This window comes from Melanerpes formicivorus, unplaced genomic scaffold, assembly GCF_026170545.1.
Source record: "Melanerpes formicivorus ecotype bairdi unplaced genomic scaffold, bMelFor1.0.p_v2 SCAF_17, whole genome shotgun sequence".
Lineage (NCBI taxonomy): Eukaryota > Metazoa > Chordata > Aves > Piciformes > Picidae > Melanerpes > Melanerpes formicivorus.
This window is the reverse complement of record NW_027142369.1, coordinates 3,053,333-3,074,269: the sequence shown is the minus strand read 5'-3', so window position 1 is coordinate 3,074,269 and position 20,937 is coordinate 3,053,333.

Sequence of the window (20,937 nt, the reverse complement as noted above, 5' to 3'; positions counted from 1 at the left end):
ATGCTTTTCCATACAGTGTGCATTCTGTTAGTAAAAGTATGATCAGGGAGACTGTTCCAACTAACAGGATTTCTTAAATTCTGTGTAGTGCTTCTGCTTAACTTTTTGATTATGGACACAAAAAAGACAATTGTAAAATAGAATATTTTTAAAAGACTAAATGCATCCATCCACAACATGCATATTCAAGTGCTGAAGCTCTTTAACATTTACCCTATCTCAGAACAATTAAATGGATGATGTATTGACTGATTTGGATCACTGAAGAAACACCTGAAGAAGTAGATCTGTAAAAAAACTTTCAAAATTTCAAGATGTTCTGAAACATTTTTACTACTAACTTTATAACTAAAGTTAGTATACTAATAAAACGGATAAATAGAAGATAGTTATGAAACATAGTTCCGTAGATTTTGAAACTAAACATGAATCCACTTCACTGTCCTTTCCACCTGTTGAGAAGAATCTCATAAAAATAGTTAAGAGCTCATGAGCATGGTTAGATTTCTGCTCCTATACCTAAAGTAAATACCCTGACATCAAGTCTGAAGTAGTGAAAAGACGTGTCTTTGCTCTTTCTGAAGCAATCTGATTAAACTGCCTCTTTCAATCTCATTATATTTAAGACTATAATGCTTAAAGCTACCATTTACAAAACTATCATATGAAAGAAAATATCATCCAACGCTCACTGCTAAGCAATTCTAGTCCGACTGCCATCAGGGTGTGTTAAAACAAATCAATTATATTCAGAAATCATCCACATAGCAACAGTAGCTAGACAAAACTTTCAGACCTTTATTTTCATTTACATACATCCCACAAATGTAGAAATGTCATTAGTGACAGTACATTGAAAATAATATCAAGCAGAAACAAAGTGTTTCAACACTAGCACATGATACTGAGCTGAAAATGAAAAATGTAATTTGCTGGACAAAAATGTCTGTCACCATTGTCCTAGAAGATTCTAAAAGACAACAGCCACTCTTCACAACACTGACACAGGTTATGCTTACACAGCAAGTTCATGTTGTTCACTGTAATTATTGTAAAATGTTTGACTGGGTCATAAAACCAGACAATGTCAATTAGTGCTCTGCATGCAATTCAAGAGGATTAAGCCCCAGGGTGAAATGCTGAAGAGATTTAAGGGATGCATTATTGCATTACAGAACTGCAAAATATATAAACCAAACAGCAATCTCAGTGTGTAAGATGTCTCACCAGACTTGAGTTATCTCAAGGTCCTGCAGTAAACTGCACACAAATTTAAGTGCATTAAAAATGGTAAGCAAACCTAAACCACAGAAATGGAAGTACATAATTTTATGCTTAAAGATCATAAAATTTCATCAGCAGAATTTTTTGCCTTGCAATTTAGGCAACTGACAATACTTTTGTTTATTCTAACAGAGGTCAGTGAACAGAATACACAAGCACAGACAAAGATAGTACTGAAGCCTTAAACAGCAGCATACAAGCAGTCCTGTAAGCAGATGTTGTCACCTCTTTCCATAGCTAAAGCTAAATATTTAGCTCAGGATATCTGACTGCTTCTAAGACTTGAGATGTTCTTCTCTTTCTAGAAAAGTCAAGTTGAACTCCTTCTCCCTTCAGGAAACTCAGCAAATTGTTAAATGAGTACTTCCACATAAAATTTAGAACTTTTGCTTGCTGTTTCCCCCCAGATTTCTCAGATGCATTTGACATGGTTGTTTTTTTAAGCACTGCTAAAAAGAAAACTCTGTCTGTGGATGCATCCTCTACTATGATTCAGATTTGTTGCCCAGTAAATAAGGAACACCTTATAGAAACATTATTACATGACATCACTCTCACTATCTGGAAAAGCAAAATATGGAAAGAATGAATGGCTTGAGTATTAGGAATGCAGGGCCCTACATAATTGAAAAGGGAGGTTAGAGAGATTTTTAAACATTTTGTTGCATCTATGACTGGTTCTTCTTTTAATTTCCCTGATGAAATTCTATTTTATTTATTTTTAAGAAGTCAAAAAAACAAAATCCAGAATGGTAAATGCATTTTGCAGAGTGTTGAGTGAGACCGAAAATCTTCACAAGCAGTGATGTATAAGTAAAATAGTACATTATGGAAGTTATTAAATAACTGAGTAGTTATAAGATAAACACAATAGAAATACTTTGGACTACTCTGGAGTAGATCTGCAGTTGAAAAACTGTTTATATAACCAGGAAGTCATATAAAAAAGATGGATTATACATCTGAGAAGCAGCATTTTGTATGAGAAATTGGATAATAGAAGTCTGTATTTACAAGAGTGAAGAGAATTGGAAAGACTTCTAGGACAGAAAGGATTTCTAAATTGTTCCAAAAGAATTTCTTTTAATCCATGTATGAGTTTCTGAACTCTCACACATATGGAAAGCTGGGAGCGGGAGGGGGAGGGGAAGCAAAAAAAGTGTTGAGTTACCTTTTTTGGTATGTACGATGCTTTTTTCTTTTTGATGGCTTGAGGCCATGCAATTCACTTTGGGTATATAAATAGAGTTAAGATTTCATGCTATTATTCATGGATATTTGTATCTTGTGTTCAGATTTTGTCACTGTTTTGGTTTGAATATTTTTAAAGTGCTTTGCTTGCAGGCACAATTCCACAGCTTGCTAATCATGTTGCAGCCTTTATATCGCTCTTTTATAGATGGGATAATCAAGATTATTTAAACTAGAAGTAGGTTACCACTGAAAACATAAGGGCAGGGGAAATTAATGATTGAGGCTTATAATTTGTGAGATTTAAAAGTCCAGAATTTAAATTCCATCACATTACATGAAAAGCTTTATCAAGTATTCCTCTGTTTTGGGTAGATTTGCAGAGCTTTTTCACATGCAGTTATGCATGCTGAATTGACTATAAATGGAAATACATAATGTAATTAGATTAATTCAATTAAGGTTTCTGACAAAATTGCCTTTTCTTATTGCAGGAAGATGTCCCACATGTGTGATAATCAAATTTCAGATTTCCATATTACCCAGCACTGAAGCATTCATTCAAATCTGTATGTTTTGGAGGTGTTTGAAGTAACAATATTAGCTAACCTAATGAGATCTGTACTAATCTTCATAGCTTTGTATGAATTTTCCTTTTTGTGATCTTGGTTTTTGATTCCAAATACTCTCAATTTCTAATTTGCTGACAGTAGTTATAAGGGAAATTTCTACATGTTTTATTAGAGCAAATGAATCTAAACTTTCAAAAGTTTATATGACATATGGTAAACATCAGCTCCAGCTTTTAGGCTCATACTCTGTCCAGGATCTGAGTACATATGAAATTAGATACTTATCCTGTACATCGGTATTGCTCCTGAAGAATATCCTCTATGTACCCTAGAGGGAGATGGCAGGTGCTCCTACAGTGTGGGTTTACCAATTGTCTAAAATATATGCATTGAAATGTATTTGGGTTTAATTCTGTTCATATTCATAACGTGGAGAGAAAATAAGCTTCAGATTTAGTTTGTAAGAATTGGAAGGGGAGGGAGAGAAGGGTTGAGTCTCTGAATGTGTCTCTGTTTTTCCAGAACTGATTATATGTTTTACAGTAGCTGATACAACTGGATCCGGTCCTTGGATAATTCTAAAGTATCAAAGCTCAAGTAAAACACATAAACCAGCTCTTCTGTGGTCTCTTCTGAATTGTGAATTCTTGTCTGCGCAATGGCCAAGGGTCTTGGATAGATGACTGCAAGTTTCAAGTCTTTTTTCCCCACTGAAAATAAAATTGCAATTGGAGTCACAGGGGTTATCTAAGGGGTGATTTCAGCCTGTTCTCATACAGATAAGCATTTTTGCACCTTGTATGACCTTGATTGTCTGACAGCTGAACAGATATTACAGTAAGTTTCTGTTAATTTGAAACAATTCTGTACAGATGTTTTTGCAGGATAAGAAAGATGATCAGAAAGCACTTGAAATCCAGGAAAAGATATATGTAATATGAAATAAACAAGTGCAACTGACACTGCCTGGACCTTTCATCAATGTATTGTGCTGACAGCAGTATGAAACGTTCAAATGTTTTGTCCAAGATTGTGGAAACTTTAGTCCCTGTGAAGCTTAGTCATGCGAATTCCTGTACAGATTTTCACATAGCAAAGTTTTATTTCAAAACACTATTAAAAGTGAGCCAAGTAATTAAAAATGAAAACCATCTAGTTAATAGCTTTGCCTAGATTTGATTCTGAACCTTTCTTTAGATTCAAGCAAACCAAGACAGTGTTTATAAAAGCTTTTGTCATTTCCGGTCTGGTGTTTGAAGGAAATGAGATCATGGTTTGTCTCCTTTTCCTCCTCTGTGTCTGTCAGTCAACTCCCACATCTATATGACAATGTTTAAATCTATTATATGAATGGACTACTTTGACAGAGGTATGGAGGTTTCAAATATTTAATTCATAGAAGGTTTTGTGAAAATAAAGTAAATAAATAAATAAATAAACCCATAGTAAATACAAACTGACTTAATTTGCTTTGTGATTGACTCAGTCTTACAATAGTAAAAATCTGGGAAACATCACCTTGAATGTTCTATGCATGGGATGAGTTTCAAGTGCAGCTTATGCTCTTTCAGGTACCAATACACTCTAAGTACAAGATACCAGAGTTCAACAATTCTACTGTTTATGGTACTATTTATTTTATTGCTAGTCATTACCAAGGTAAGAAATTCCTTTTGCATGACTTTGTATTGATTTTCTTTTAACCTTCTTGTCCACACTTGGGAAAGTAAAATGTAATAGTCTCTTCCACTGCAGTACAGTCTTACTTCTCTACAAGTGGATGTCATATATCTTGACTTCAGTAAGGCTTTTGATACTGTCTCCCTTAACATCCTAAACGAAAAGCTCAGGAGATGTGGCATAGATGTCTGGTCTGTGAGGTGTATTGAAAACTGGATCAACAATAGTGTTCAGAGGGTCATCATCAGTGGGACAGAGTCAGCTTGGAGGCCTGTGGCCAGGAGTGTTCCCCAGGGATCAGTATTGGGTCCAGTTTTGTTTAATGTCTTTATCAACGACCTGGATAAGGGGATTGAGAGTACCTTCAGCAAACTCACTGATGATACAAAACTTGGGGTGGGGGGTGGATTTGCTGACACCCCATTGGGCTGTTCATCCATCCAACAAGATCTGGACAGGCTGGAGAACTGGGTGCAGGCAAACCTCCTGAAGTTTAATAAGGACAAGTGCAGAGTCCTACATCTGGGGAGGAATAACAACATGCCCCAGTACAGGTTAGGGGCTGCCCTGCTGGAAAGCAGCTCCATAGAGAAAGACCTTGGAGTGCTGGTGGACAGCACATTCTCCATGGAACAACAATGTGCCCTTGTGGCCAAGAAAGCAAATTATGTCCTGGGATGCATCAAGAAGGGTGTGTCAGAAGGTCTAGGGAAGTTCTTCTACCTCTCTACTCTGCCCTGATGAGACCACACCTGGAATACTGCATCCAGTTTTGTACTTCCCAGTTCAAGAGGGACAGAGAACTGCTGAAGAGGAATCCAATGGAGAGCCATGAGGATGATTAGGGGACTTGAGCATCTGTCCTATGAAGAGACTGAGATCCCTGAGTCTATTTAGTCTTGAGAAGAGAATACTGAAAGGGGATCTCATCAATGTGTATAAATATCTGAGGGATGGGTGTCAGGTGGAGGTGGCCAAGCTTTTTGGTGGTGCACACTAATAAGACAAGGAACAATGAGTTCAAACTTGAACATAGAAGATTTCATGTCAACATGAGGAGAAAGTTCTTTACAGTGAGGGTGAGAGAGCACTAGAACAGGCTGCCCGGGGAGGTTGTAGAGTTTCCTTCTTTGGAGGCTTTCAAAACCCACCTGTATGCATTCCTGTGGAGACTATCCAAAGTGATCCTGCTTTGGCAGGGGGGTTGGACCTAATGATCACTCGAGGGCCCTTCCAACCTCTAAGATACTGTGATACTGTGATAATGTCCTTTCTTCTGTACTAAGTATTGTATCCTAGAACTCAAAGTTTGTTATACAATTCTGTTGAGCCATCCCTTGCTCTGTCTTTCTCTGAGTGTTAATTAAATATCCTACATATCCACTGATGCTTCAAATGTTTCTTTTATTTCTTTTTCATGTTAGCAATGGGAACCATAACTTTTGAAACACTTTGTTCATTCTTGACCAGATTTCTTCAATCTGGCTGATTGTCTCTTTATACATGCTCTCAGCAAATAACAAATATTAATATTACACATACAAAAAATATACAAGAAGGAATATAAATTTAGTGCATGAAAGATTTGTTAAAACTTCATTACATAAATTTGGCTCTTTGCAAGCCTCTTTGTTTTCAAACTGTATTATATGCAACCATCCCCATTATGGTTAAAAGAAAAAAAAATAACATTTTGTGCATATATTTGATGTATAATATGATGTGTTCTCTAGTAAAATAGAATTTAAGTGGACAGAAAACCCATATATCAAGTAAGTTTCAAAATTAAGAGTAAAAACAAATAGATGTATAGACAGAAAACTGTTTACTTAAGGGAAAGAAAATTAAAAAGCCACATCTTGATCCAAAGGTCAAGTTCTCTGTGAATAAAATGACTTTATTAAACATTTTTTTTTTCTCTCTAATTTGGCTAGAGGTCTCAATTTTAGATGTGGTTTTTAGGACTGGTGGCCAGAAGGAAAAGATTAGATAAAGGACCACTCATGCTTTTCCTCTTTTTCCTTTTGCAAGGTCTAACACCAGGAAAGCTCTTACTGCTGAAGTGATGGCATAATGACTTTTCTTTTTGTTTGGCAAGGGAACAATGTTGTGTGGGTGATAATACATGCTGATTTCTGCCATTTCCTTCACCATTAAATCTCCAAAACCTCCAATAGATACCAGTTGGTCAGCCAGCAGCAACAGTCTCAGTGTTAGATTGAACACAATATTAAACAAAGAAACAAAACTCTAGACTGGACTGCTCAGTTTTTTTTTCCCTCTGACCTCTGCTGTGTAGACAATGTTGCTGTCAAAAAACTACACTGTTTTGAATTTCTACAGAATCATTCCACAAAAACATTTCAACGTACTTTCGAAACAGCTAAATTAAGCTCATTCTATGCTATTAAAAAAACTTTCTTAGGGAAACTGAAGCAAGGCAACCTAAGAAGGTTTTTACTATTCAGCCTTTTATTCCATGTGAGGAAAATGGAGCATATTTCTTCTTCTTCATTTTACTGCAGGGTTGTTTTTGCTACCTGTTCTCAGTTATAATTTATTCCTTAGTTCCTGTGGGATTCAGACCTCAAATTTCACTAGGTCTTCTTTTATCATACACATTGACAAAAGAAGCTCCAATGAATTCCTCTTGCCATTCTTATCAGCAGAATATTTTCATTGGCCTATGTAAAGTTAGGAGATCTTGTATGAATTTAGAAATATTTCTCCTCTGTCAACGCACATAACTCAGATTAAATAATAAAGCATGTTATACAAACAAGAAATGTCCAAATGTCCACCACCACCACAACACAACCCCCCCAAACAAAACAAAAACCAAACAACAAAGCAAAAAAACCCCAACAAAACAAAACAAAATAAAAACACCAAAAACCCCAAAACCTAAAAAACATTTTCCTGAAAAGTTTTCATTTGTTATGAAAATTATTTTTGTGGGACATATAGCTGTTTATATTATTCTTCATGTGATTAAAGTCCTGTAAATTTTGTATGGCATTGAAACATTTTAGTGAATTTTGAACAAGAAATTGAAATTCTTTTATAACCAGAAGTGATGAACAATAAGTGAGACCAACAGTATCAATATCCAAAGAGAACCTTTAAGTTAAAAAGAATACTTCAGACATTTAACTGCTGGTTCATCAGCAGTTGCAGGTATTGTAACAATTAACTGAAAGGCATCAATTGTTTTAGTTGAGTCAACTTTAAGAAATGACTATAAAAATAATTAGAGTTTCCTGGTCACGAGGCTTATTTCCTAATCCATTGTCTATAACTACCCAGGAAACCACTTGGCGTTGGTCACTGAAAAGGCCATAGGTAATTGTGCCAGCTTTATCACTTCCTGAGCTAGTGCTTGTAGGAAGCAGACATGAAAACAATAAAACATCCAGTTAGGATTAATTTGCCATTTAAAAATAGAAAACTAACAGGAATTTAGCATTTGACTGCTACCTCAATCTTGGAATCGACAATAAGAAGGGGCAATTTGCAACAAGAGATATTGACCTGTATTATGTTGTTTAGAGAATGATATATAACTGACAACCCCTGATTACCAGCTGTGACAGCTTCTCTTTATTTCACAACTATGTATTCTAATGTAGTAGCAAAATTTAGCACTAAGTTTTGTGACAAAGGAAACAGATTGCCAGATTACAGCATCAAATATTATTTAAACAAAATTAAATAGCACCACTAAGTTCATATAAGTGGTGTAGATGTATGACTGAATCTGGAATTTAAAATAACCAATAATCTTCTAAAAGCAGTGCAGGTGCTTTTTGTGTCTTACCCTTCAGTGAATAAGGAGCTGACTGGATGGTCACATCCATAGAGAAGTGGTCACCAGTTCAATGCACAGATAGAGATCAGTGACAAGTGGCATTCCTCAAATATTACTGTTTGATGTCTTCATCAGTGACATAGACAACAGGACCCATTGTAACCTCAGTAACTTTGCAAATGACACCAAGAATAGTGATGCAGTTGCTATGGATGAACAACAGGATGCCAGCCAGAGGGACCTGGAAAAGCTTGAGAAGTGGACCTGTGTGAATATCATGAGGTTTAATGAGGTCAAATACAAGGCCCTTCACCAGGGTTGAGGCAATTGTCAGTATCAAGACAGGCTGGAGAATGAAGAGATTGAGAGCAGCCCTGAAAAGAATGACTTGGGGGAGTACTGGTGCATGAAAAGCTGGACATGAACTATCAATGTGCACTTGCAGCCCAGAAGGCCAACTATATCCTGGGCTGCATAAAAAGAAGTGTGGCCAGGAGGTTGTGGAAGGTCATTCTGCTGCTCTGCTCCACTCTGATGAGACTTCATGTGGAGCACAGTGTTCATCTAGGAAGAAAGATACTGGTTAGGCCATACCTTGAGTCCTGTGTCCAGTTTGGGGCCCCTCAGTTTAGGAAAGATGTTGACTTGCTGGAAGGTGTCCAGAGGAGGGCAACAAAGCTCATGAGAGGTTTGGAGCACAAGCCCTATGAGGAGAGACTGAGGGAGCTGGGGTTGATTAACCTGGAGAAGTGGAGGCTCAGAGGAGACCTTATTGCTGTCTACAACTACCTGAAAGGAGGTTGTAGTCAGGTGGGGGTTGGTCCCTTCTCCCAGGCAACCTGTGACAGAATTAGAGGACACAGTCTCAAGCTGCACCAGGGGAGGTTTAGGCTGGATGTTAGGAAGAAGTTCTTCACGGAAAGAGTGATTTGCCATTGGAAGAGGCTGCCCAGGGAGGTGGTGGAGTCACCATCACTGGAGGTGTTTAGGAAGAGATTGATGGGATGCTTGGTGCCATGGTTTAGTTGATTAGATAGTGTTGGATGATAGTTTGGAATTGATGATCTCAAAGGTCTTTTCCAACCTGGTTAATTCTATTCTATTCTATTCTATTCTATTCTATTCTATTCTATTCTATTCTATTCTATTCTATTCTATTCTATTCTATTCTAAAGATGGCCAAAAAATCATCAAAGATCTGGAATACCTCTTCTATGAAGAAAGACAGAAAAAAATGGTATTGTACAGTGTGGAGAAGAGAAGGCTCTGGGAAGACCTTACTGTGGTCTTTCAGCACTTAAAGGGGCCTTGTCTGAAAGATGGGCCCAGACTTTTTAGCAGTGCCTGTTGTGGCAGGACAAGGGCTAATGGTTTTAAACTAAATGAGGTAGATTCAGATTAGATAATTTTTCTTTTTTCTTTTTTACAGTGAGGATGATGAAACACCAGAACAGGTTACACAGGTGGTAGATTTCATGTGCCTGGAAACATTGAAGGTCACATAGGACAGGGCTCTGAGGAATGTGATCTAATTAAAGATGTCCCTGCTAAATGATCTTTAAAGCTCCCTTCCAATTCAGACCATGCAATGCTTCTCTGATCTTTTATTCCATAGATATGGACACATCTTTGACATTTGATTTAAAGTAGTATCAGTTCTAGACATTAACAACAGGAATTTACAACAGACTTATGGGCAATGAATTAGCAGACACATTAGTCAGCATGTCATAATTACAATTTTTTTAATGGCACAGAAGAATTAAAATGCTTGGCTTAACATTTAATGTGGCATAGAATGTTCCATGTCAGTTATCTTATTAGCTCTTGTGCCAAGTGTCTAATATCCCTCACTGATTAAAGAATGATTATTTTACATATTTTCCATTGGAGAAAAACTGCTGTGAATTAAGCCTGTCTGTCCCTTATAGAATTAAAATAGGTTTCCCACCAAATACAAGGACCTGTAAATACTGTAGCTAGATTGACACTTTCAAAACATTCAACTTTCTGAAAAAAATAACTTATCCTTGGTCCTGTCAGAGAAGTTTTCACTTCCTGTTTCTTCACAAAGATACATAGTATATTCCTCTGATGCAAATTAAGAACTGTAGCACTGATTAAAATAAATAGTGCAGGAGTTTCTGCAATTTCACTCTGGAGATTTTGTGTAATAATTAAAATGGAAGTATGTTAATCTGTTGTAAGCTAAGCTATTAAGGTGCTTTTTTTTTTTTTTTTTTTTTTTTTTTTTCTTTTCATTTAAATCCTGAAAAAGTCATACTTCTACTTGAAGTTAAGACAGATTGTTCATCAGATGCACTGTGACTGTTGATGTTCAACTTCGGTGGGATTTTAAAGTCTTTTGCTTTGAAAAGCTATCTCTCTTTGTACCTGTGACTCAAAAGTTCAGCACACTTATACAAAAATTAAATTAATACAGATGCCATTTATTTCAAAAGGTACATCTGAGGGGGGGTTATAACTGTAATTTTTTTTTTTTTAATACAGAGCATAAGTATGAGTGATTTTAAAATCCTCTGTGCTTTTGTTTCGGTTTACTTTTGTGATATCTATATCACTTAACCAATTAAAAATAAGACACTGGTTTTGCTATGTCTTGCTCCTGTTCTTAGTAAAATCTTAGGCTCCAAATAGATTGGATTTACAAATAGTAAAGATGTGTGTTGGAGGACCCCATGATGAGAGGTAGGCTGCTGGATCTTGTGCTAACAAACTGATATATGGCTCAGGATGTGAAGGCTGGCGGCAGCCTAGTCTGCACTGAACATGAGTTGGTGGAGTTAAGGATCATACAAGGAATTACTAGGGAGTAATTAGGATTGCAACTCACAACTTCAGAATTCAACTTTGACTCTTCAGAAATCTACCTGGAGGAATCCCATGGGACTGTAGAAGAAAGAAGGTATGAGGAGAGCTGCTTAATATTCAAACACTACCTCCTCCAAAGTCCTGATTCATGCATCTTCAAGAGTAAAATATCAAGCAAAGGAGGCAGAAGACGTGCATGGATGAGCTAGTAGATTCTAGAAAAACTTAAATGGAAGAAGGAAATTCACAGTATGTGAGAAAGGGACTGGCCATTTGGGAGGAGTATAAGAATGTTGTCAGAGTATGTAGGGATGTAATGAGAAAAGCTAAGGTTCTCTGGCAATTAAATCTGGCAAAGGATGTAAAAAATAACAGGAAGGACTTGAATACCAGGCAAAATGTAGGCCTACTGTTGAATGAGACAGGTGTCCTTGTGACAGATGATGCAAAGAATTCAGAGTTACTGAATGCCTTATTTGCTTCAGTCTTTTTTGCTAACACAGGTCCTCAGGAATCCCAGTATCTGGAGGTAAGAGAGGAAGTCTGGAGGAAGGAAGAGTCCCCCTCATTTGAGGAGGACTGAGTTACAGATCATTTAGACAGGCTAGACACCCACAAATCTGTGAGCCCCAGTGAGATGCATCCACAAGTGCTGAGGGAGCTGGTTAAGATTATTGCTAAGCCATTCCCCATAATTTTCAAAAAGTCATGGAGAGCAGGAGAGGTGGCTAGGGACTGAAGGAAAGACAGTTGCACTCCAGTCTTCAAAAAAGGCAAGAAGGAGGACCCAGGAAAATATAGGCCAGTCACCCTCACCTGTATCCCTGGGAAGGTTATAGAACAGCTGATTCTGGAGGTCATCTCTAGGCATGTGGAGGAAAAGACAACTATCAGGAATAGTCAACATGGATTACTGAAGGGGAAATAGCTGGGTAGATGTGTGGAGAGCAGTGGAAATGATCTACCTTGACTTTAGCAAGGTTTTTGACACTGTCTTCAGTAACAACCTCATACATAAGTTTAGGAAGTGTTAAACAAGTGGATGTTGAAGTGGATTGAGAAGTGGATGAATGACAGAGAACAGAAGGCTGTGATCAATAGTGCAGGGTTTAACTGGAGTTCTGTAGCTAGTGGTGCTCCTCAGGAGTCAGTACTGGTTCCAGTCATATTCAACATCTTCATCAATGACCTGCATGAAGGAACAGAGCATACACTCAGCAAACTTGCTTATTATACAAAACTGGGAGGAGAAGCTGACACACCAGAAGATTGTGCTGTCATTCAGAAAGATCTGGACAGCCTGGAGAGCTGGTCAGAGGTGACCTTATGAAGTTCAACAAGGGAAAGCAGAGACTCCAGCACCTGGGGAAAAATAATGACCTGCATGACTAGAGGTTAGGGGTTGACCTTCTGGAAAACATCTCTACTGAGAAAATCCTGGGAGCCCTTGTGGCCAAAAATTTCACCATGAGCCATGAATGTGCCCCCATGGCCAAGAAGGCCCATGATATCCTGGAGTGTGTTAAGAACAGTGCGGCCCTCAGGTTGAGGGAAGTCCTACTTCTCCTTTACTCTGCCCTGGTGAGGCCATGCCTGTAGTATTGCATCCAGTTTTAGGCTCTCCAGCTCAAGAGAGACAGGGAACTCCTGAAGAGAGTCCAATGGAGGACCACAAAGATCATTAGGGTACTGGAGCGTTGCTCTTATGAGGAGAGGCTGAGATCTAGGGCTCTTTGGCCTGCAGAAGCCTCAGAGGGGATCTTATCCATGCATATAAATATCTAAAGGATCAAGATGGTGAGGTTTAGCTCTTCAGTGGTACCCAGTAATAGGAAAAGAGGCAACAGGCATGTTCTAAAACACAGGTTTCACTTAACATAAGAAAAAAAAACCTATGAGGGTGATGGAGCACTGGAACAGACTGCCCAGAGAGATTCTGGACTCTCATTCTCTGTAGACTTTCAAAACCCACCTAGACATATTCTGCACAACCTGATCAAGATGCACCTGTTTTAGAAGGGGGTGTGGAATAGATGATCTATGAAGGTCCCTTCCAGCTCCTTCCATTCTGTGATTCTTAAGTAATTTTTGCCAATGGAGAAAGTAATTCTTGTTCCATTTTTAAAATTTTCTAGAAGCAGAAAATCAGATAAAGGTTGAAAAAACATGTGATGGAGTCACAGTGTGATGATGACACCAGAAAAATCACACAAATGCTGATTCTTTAATTCCACAAAGGCAGGAAGGAGGGGGCACAGGAAAGAGAAGGGTATTATGTCCTTCAGTTCTTCCTAATCCCCTTCTTGACCTAAAAATCCTTCTTCTATTCGCTTTTCTTTCAGGTCAAGGCCCCTAATTAGCTGTTAGCATGCAGTGCTGGCTTTCTGCAACTGATTGGAAGAACAAGAGTAAGAGGCTGGGAAATAAAAAGACATTTTCAATTTGGTCTAAGGTGAGAGTCAAATGCAGAAAGTCTTTATACTGTGTGTTTCTTCAACTCCAGACAAAAGTAAATTACTGTTTATTAAAGTTCAATATCTCTCATCTCTAACTTAAAATGCTTATATTTAATACACAACATACTCTGAGAAGCAAATTGGATCCCTTGCTTTCAAATTAGCCTATGGTAATTCCACAAAATATGTGCAGGGCTCCGTCTCAGGAAAGCGCTTTACAGAATGAAAAAAAGGGTGAAGAGAATATGATTTGTGATAATTATCATCATTCTTAGCATGTTCCTAAATGAATACTTAAGCATTTGTTCAGGATCATAAGTTCTGAAAATACATAAGTATAAAATAGTCTTCCACATGCGTTAAATGAAATTATAAAGGAAAACAACTCTTCCTTGATAAGCTGACAGAAGTAATTTCAGCTTAACACTGGAGAACAAAGCCTGAAAAAAAAATATGTTGCAGCCATAGGGATTCCGCCAACATAAAGCTACCATGTGTTAAAAGTAACTTTTAACATAGGGGAAGAGAATTTTTCATATTTATGTGAAATTATGACTGTGTTATAAGGTTGAAGGTGCAGATAATAATCTTCTAGGTTAATGTCACACTTTGTCTACTGGTGATAGAGCACATATATGTTTCATGAGATTCACCCAAAATAAAGGACAGAATGTGGGTGTTAATTTTAAACTGATACCACATGAAGAAAGGTTATGACTCTACAGCTATTTAGAATTTTTTATTCAACACTTGACATCACTGATATGCTTTAAAGGGAGGGGCAAGAAATAATGTTTTGTAATAAATATTACAGTTTTCTGAACATGACCAGCTCATGGACCTGCCTGTGTTTTCTTTGCACTAATCTGTTTTTCAGTAATGGCTTTTTTAAGCTCAGGCACAAGCACTAGGAAGAAACTTCAGTACTTGACTATCTGGGTCATCACATTACATTTTGAACAGTGATACTACTATTGTGAAATCTAACTAATAGAATCCTGCAACCATAAACTTGTTCTTCCTTTGATGTGTTAAGACCACCTAGCAGTACAACAGCTGAAAACACTCAACATAACATTCATAGGTGGACGTTTTTGTAAAACCCAAACAACTAAAAGTAATAATTAGGTCACCTGATAATTCTGATTTTTTTTTTCCTTTAATAGTTATTTTGGAGATAGATACAAAGAATGATAGAATAAACATCTGTACACTAGTTTGAAATAATTGTTACAAAACTCTGTCACCAATGCTGCAGTCCTTGGAAAGGAACTCAAATATATTTGTGGTTTCACTAAATTTAATTGCATTTAGATGAGATAAGTAAATAAATAAATAAAAAGCAGGCACACCTTGGGGTCAAACATTTGACTAATTCCAACTAATCATGTGCTGCTTCATTTCTCACATGGGTTAATCAAGAACCAAATCCTTTCTTTCTACTCTCCACATTACTTCTCAGTTTTTATCAGAAGCTAATTAGGATGATCACAACAGGAAATATCATGGATTTACAAAGTGACCTTTTTGCTTTCTCTTTTATGAATGACTTCAGCTTTCTATCAGACTAATTATTTAATTAGGCATCATTCTCCAAAAATATCTCACAAAAAAACCCTCCCTTTAAACAGTCACACTCCATTTTAGATTGAAGGCTGGAAGCTCATTATAATTGGGTTCTGTTGCTGTTTCTCTGAGCACTCCGTTATCTGGGGATCAAGCGGCATGTAATGCAATCTTCTTCCACATGAACAAGAATGCAATCAAAACAAACCTTTTTTTCTGTCCCTCTCCTTCTCTATTTTCTCTGTCATAATGTTAACTGAAAGAGTAGACTATTTTTAAAAAGTCTACAGAACAAGATTGAAAGGGAATTTTATATTCATATGGTATTTTCACTTCAATGTTATTATTGAATCCTGCAGTCAATTACATTGCTGTTGTACTGTTAATGATCCCCTATATAAATATACAGTATCATACTAGTAGTGAAGAATAAGGTGGTTATCAAGAGGTCACACTGTTTAAAAATACAGATATGATGTATTTGAAGGTCTTGTAGAACTCTTCTTCCATCTACTTTTACATGTTTTTTCAGTTACACTTTTATTTAATCCTCTCCTTTAGTATCCTATTTCTTAGTCATGACTCCAAGAGAAAAAGTCATCTAAAAGAAAGTAAGGGCTGAATAACTAAATGTTGCATGGTTTTATGTTGGAGTATTGGTACAGCTGTTATATGTATACTTTATTTATTTAGAGATACACTGTTATATATATTTTCTTTTTCTGTGTGCAAGCCTTGACCTAAAGGCTGTTATTCAGGATTACTCCATAATTTCTGAAAATGGCATTTTTCTAAATGTGAACAAGTCAAATACATGACATTATTGTGAAGCACAAGCATTTCACAGAAGAGTGCATTTCTCTCCATGACAATGGAGTTGCTACCATACATCTCCTTGTTCTAGAGTTGACCTTTGAGACTGAAAGATAATAGACACCTTAAGAACAGCTGCTCTCAAAGGAATAACAAAACAAAATAAAAACCAAAATACCTTCTCCTGTAAAAAGTATCTTAAAACTATGACAAACATTACAAATTAACTCTGTTTACTGTAGGGGTCTGCTTTAAAATTTAACATTTTAGAACAAGAGACCTATGAAGCACAAAATTAAGACTTCCCAATGCTTAGGCATTCATCCTCAGGTTCTTTGTTGATAATAACTACTGAAAATATGCATACAGGAATCTTTTTCACTCATCACTGTGTTCAAAATTCAATGTGGCAGCTGTTTAGCAGTGCATGAGAACACTAAGCACATTTAGAAGAGGATAATGAAAAATACTATACAGAAACTTATACTTCAGTAGTATTTATTTACAGAAAGCATTGCAGGAAGAATTGTTTTTAAGTATTTAACATGTTTTCCAGATACAGTCTTTCACTCCTGGAATTTCTACCATTCTATTGTTTATTATTCAGTGTTTTAGTACACTAATGTTAATAAAACAACATCCTTCATTCATCAATACCATAAAGAGATATTTTTTTTTTCTGAAATAAATAGATCCTATGTATAAAGATTGTATGCAAAGATTTTGAACCAGTGATAAATGTTTTTTTACTGATTTCAGCAGATCAGGTTCATCACTGTGGTCTGATGCTGTTTTGCCATTAATTTGAACAGAGGCTACGAAAAAGTTGCAGTGGTTTGTAGTTATATCAGCAATTACATTTGTGGACATCACAGACTATACTCTTAGAATGTCAAGAAGAATGCATTTAAGAAGGAATTGGAACACAATGTTGTTTGCAGCTGTAATTCCCAAGGAGTTGGGAAGGAAAAAAATAAAAAAGGCATGAGAAAAAAAGAGAAAAAAGCCCACAAATATAACTAATTGCATGCTTTGGAATGTATAAAGACCTGTACTAGGAAGGAACATTGATGATGTTTTTTAACTGACAAGGTATTTTAGAAGTAGACAGTGTTTGCAGGAGAAGGATGTTTGTTGTGGGCTAGTGATACCTTTAATTGGATGTATCTGGGTCTATGTTTCTTCAATAACTCGAGATGTTTACTTTTGCCAATAAAGACATCAATACTGTATTGCAAGAGTCTCTGCAGGGGAATGAAAATGGGTTTAAGTGAGTAAAGCCTAAACAGTGCAAGATGAAAGTTTTAATACCATCAAGAAGTAGGAAGCAGAAACACTAAAGAAATTTTATTAAACTTCAACTTAGCACTGCCCTCTTCATGTTTACTCATGTATGTCTTTCATTTACTTTTGACAAACTGAGAAGGTAAGAACAAAGTCAAGACACAGGTGTCAACATTCATTTTCGACACAGACAAACACAAGCAAGTGTTAAATGAATATTTATTCAGTAGAATCAGACAATAACAAGTAATTTTAATTAAAAAAAATATCATTCTAATTGAGTGATGATATATCATATGATGTTCAAGCAGCCGTTAGGAAGGAGGTGGAATAGAAAGCAAAAAGTTGGTTCTAGTTACCTGTATGACATGTAGGAGTCAGCCTGGATAATCTTTTCATTAAAATTCAAAGGACACCCCGGTAGATGTAAGTAGCTTTAGTTTACTGGTGTTCCTGGTAGTAACTTCTCAAAAATCAAAGGTCTTCTAAAGCACTTTTTAGAAGAGATTGAGGGGGGTTCAAATTCTTCAAGCACTAATTCTACTGATGAGCAGTTAACAGCTGTAAATTCTATTGTTGTGCTGGCCTTAAATAGGATTTCTTGCATGGGTTATGCCTAATCTGTTATACTGCATCCTAACAGAAGCTTTTCTAAGTAACAAGCAAGGTCTAAGAATAGCCATTTCCTACAATAAGAAGAAAGATAGAATTGCAGATTGGTTTGAAATAAAAAATAAACAACAATAGAAGATTCCTCAATGACCTGACTAGACTTTTTCACTGAGGCACTTTAGAAAGAAGCCTATTTTATTTGAAATAAGCTTATATTTTGGTATGATGCTGAGCTGAATGTTAGCATTGTGGATTTTGAATTTGAACTGCTTGGCAGCACTTGCATATTTTTGGCTCTATCAGTTTGGCTGAAATCCAAATCTGCCCCACAAAGGTTTTTATTTTGCCATAGCAGGCCAGAGCACTGTAGTAAGGAGGGACGGGCCACCCTACATACATAGTTTTCTGACAAACTGAGCACAGGTGGTACCATGTGCAGCCTACAGTAAAGGCAGCATGGCTTTTAGAGAGGATGAAAAAGTATCAGGAATGTCATTTTCATAGAGGTGGAAACAATTTTAAGAATAATTTTAACCGCAGGTTCAAGAATTAGCTGTGATCTCAACAGCTGTTCGGCTGAATCAAATTCCCTCTACCTCTAACAAATATCTTACAAATGTTAACAGCTGAGTAACATTCTCGGTGGGAACCCATTTGGAATACCCTCTCTAAATGCAATTATAGAGCTAACCTATCACCCTGTTGAGGTGCAGGATGACTACTTTATAGCAGATGTGGACAGTTACTTTCCTTTGTAGAAATGATCAATAGCAGCCTGAGTAATGGACCCTTTAAAACCCAAATATGGCATAAACCACTGTCCCAAATGTACAATAAATAATAAACTACTTGGAGATGCAAAACTGCTGCAAACAGTGTCTCTAAGAACTTGAATGATTTGATCATGCTAATTTCCTGTAAGCCTGCCTGAACAAAAGCAGATAAAAAGGGTAAAGCTTGGTTATTATTGGGGGGGTTGGGGGAGAGGATAATGTCACATTCTTGCACTTAAAAATTAAGACACTGCTTTTACACATCCAGAGTCAGAGTTCCTCGCAGAAAGAAATGTGTTGCAGCATGATGGTGATTCATTACCCAATACATAAGAAAACCTTGCCACCTCAGGAAAATACTTTGATATGAGAAGTGTATACAAAACTAACTATGACTTATGTTTTATTGACCTATCATTTGCTGTCCACCAAGGCTGATTTTGAGGCTCGCTGGTTTGGTATAAAGGAAAAACACTATGTTTCTCTTCTTTATAGCTATAAATTTTGTGAATATTTTTTCTTGAGAGTCTGAGCAATTAATTCAGGATACTGAATATATTAAATTTTTTGAGTATTTGATCTAGTTTCAAACAATAATATTTTGTGATCTTCACTATCAAAATTGATACAAATGTTAGCACTCAGAAAATTTTCAAAGTTTTTCATAACAACTAACAAAAGTGCAGTCCTTTTTAATTATCTTTGGAAACTGAGACAAATTGGCAACGTTTCAGCTGTAAGTTTGATTAAACTTGGATCCTAGTTCTGTGCCTTAACCACAAGACTATTTGTGTCTCAGGAAAGCAGTAAAATCCAGTACTGAACATAGAGGGAATTCTGTGGGAGAAAAGAAATTTCATAAATCGCCAAGATAAATACATAGAATGATATGAAGAGAAATGTAAAGTCCACTAAGTCATTTCTATTACCCAAAAGCACCGATATAAACAACAACAACAACAAAGTGTTTACTGGGTTTAGGATGTTCATGCTGAACAGATAGATATTCTCAGATAAATCTTGTTTCGGGGCGGTGTGACTTTCTGAGAAAGCCATCTATAAGCTTATCATTCTTGCATTAAATATGTCACTTAAATCTACTGATTATAATTTCCTGAATATATTCTGGAGGTAGAAATTACAACATTTCTTCAGTTCATTGTATAAATATATTGATACTATGTACGGTGCACATATATACAAACATAGTATTTATATTCTACATTAATAAATGCTTTTTTTTTTTTTAATATGAAGAATCTGCAATCAACATCTGGGGAAGACAATGTAATCAAATTGCAGAATCACAAAGTCCTGTTAAAAAATGTTTTGGTGATGTTATTTACATCTTGTAAACACAGTCACTGGCTTGTAGGTCCTGTAATGGACCATTAGGTTGAGAGATGTGATTCTGTCACTCTGCTGTGCTTCTAGTGAGACCTTACCTGGAGTACTTCAGTTGGTCCAATGGGCCACAAAGGCTATCAGAGGGCTGAAACAACTCTCCTATGAAGATAGGATAAGAATTGGGACTGTTCAAGCTGGAGAAGAGAAAATTCCAGTGATACCTTATAACTACATTTCAATATCTGAAGGGGACCAACAGGAGACTGGGGAATAGTTGTTTAGGAGTTCTTGTACTGACAGGACAAGGGACAATGGTTTTAAACTAGGGCACAATAGAATTACGTTGGGAGGTGGTGGAGTCACCATCATTGGAGGTGTTCAGGAGGAGACTTGATGAGGTGCTTGGTGCCATGGTTTAGTTGTTTAGGTGGGTTGGATTGGTTGATGGGTTGGACGCGATGATCTTGAAGGTCTCTTCCAACCTGGTCTGGTCTGGTCTATTCTATTCTATTCTATTCTATTCTATTCTATTCTATTCTATTCTATTCTATTCTATTCTAAAGGAGTGCATTATTTTCAATGAGAGTGGTAAAATACTGGAACAGGTTGCCTAGGAATATGGTTGAGGATTTGTCCCTGAAGACATTCAAGATCAGTCTTAATGTGCAGCCTGATGTAGTTGGAGGTGCAAGGGAGTTGGGCAAGATGACATTTGAGGG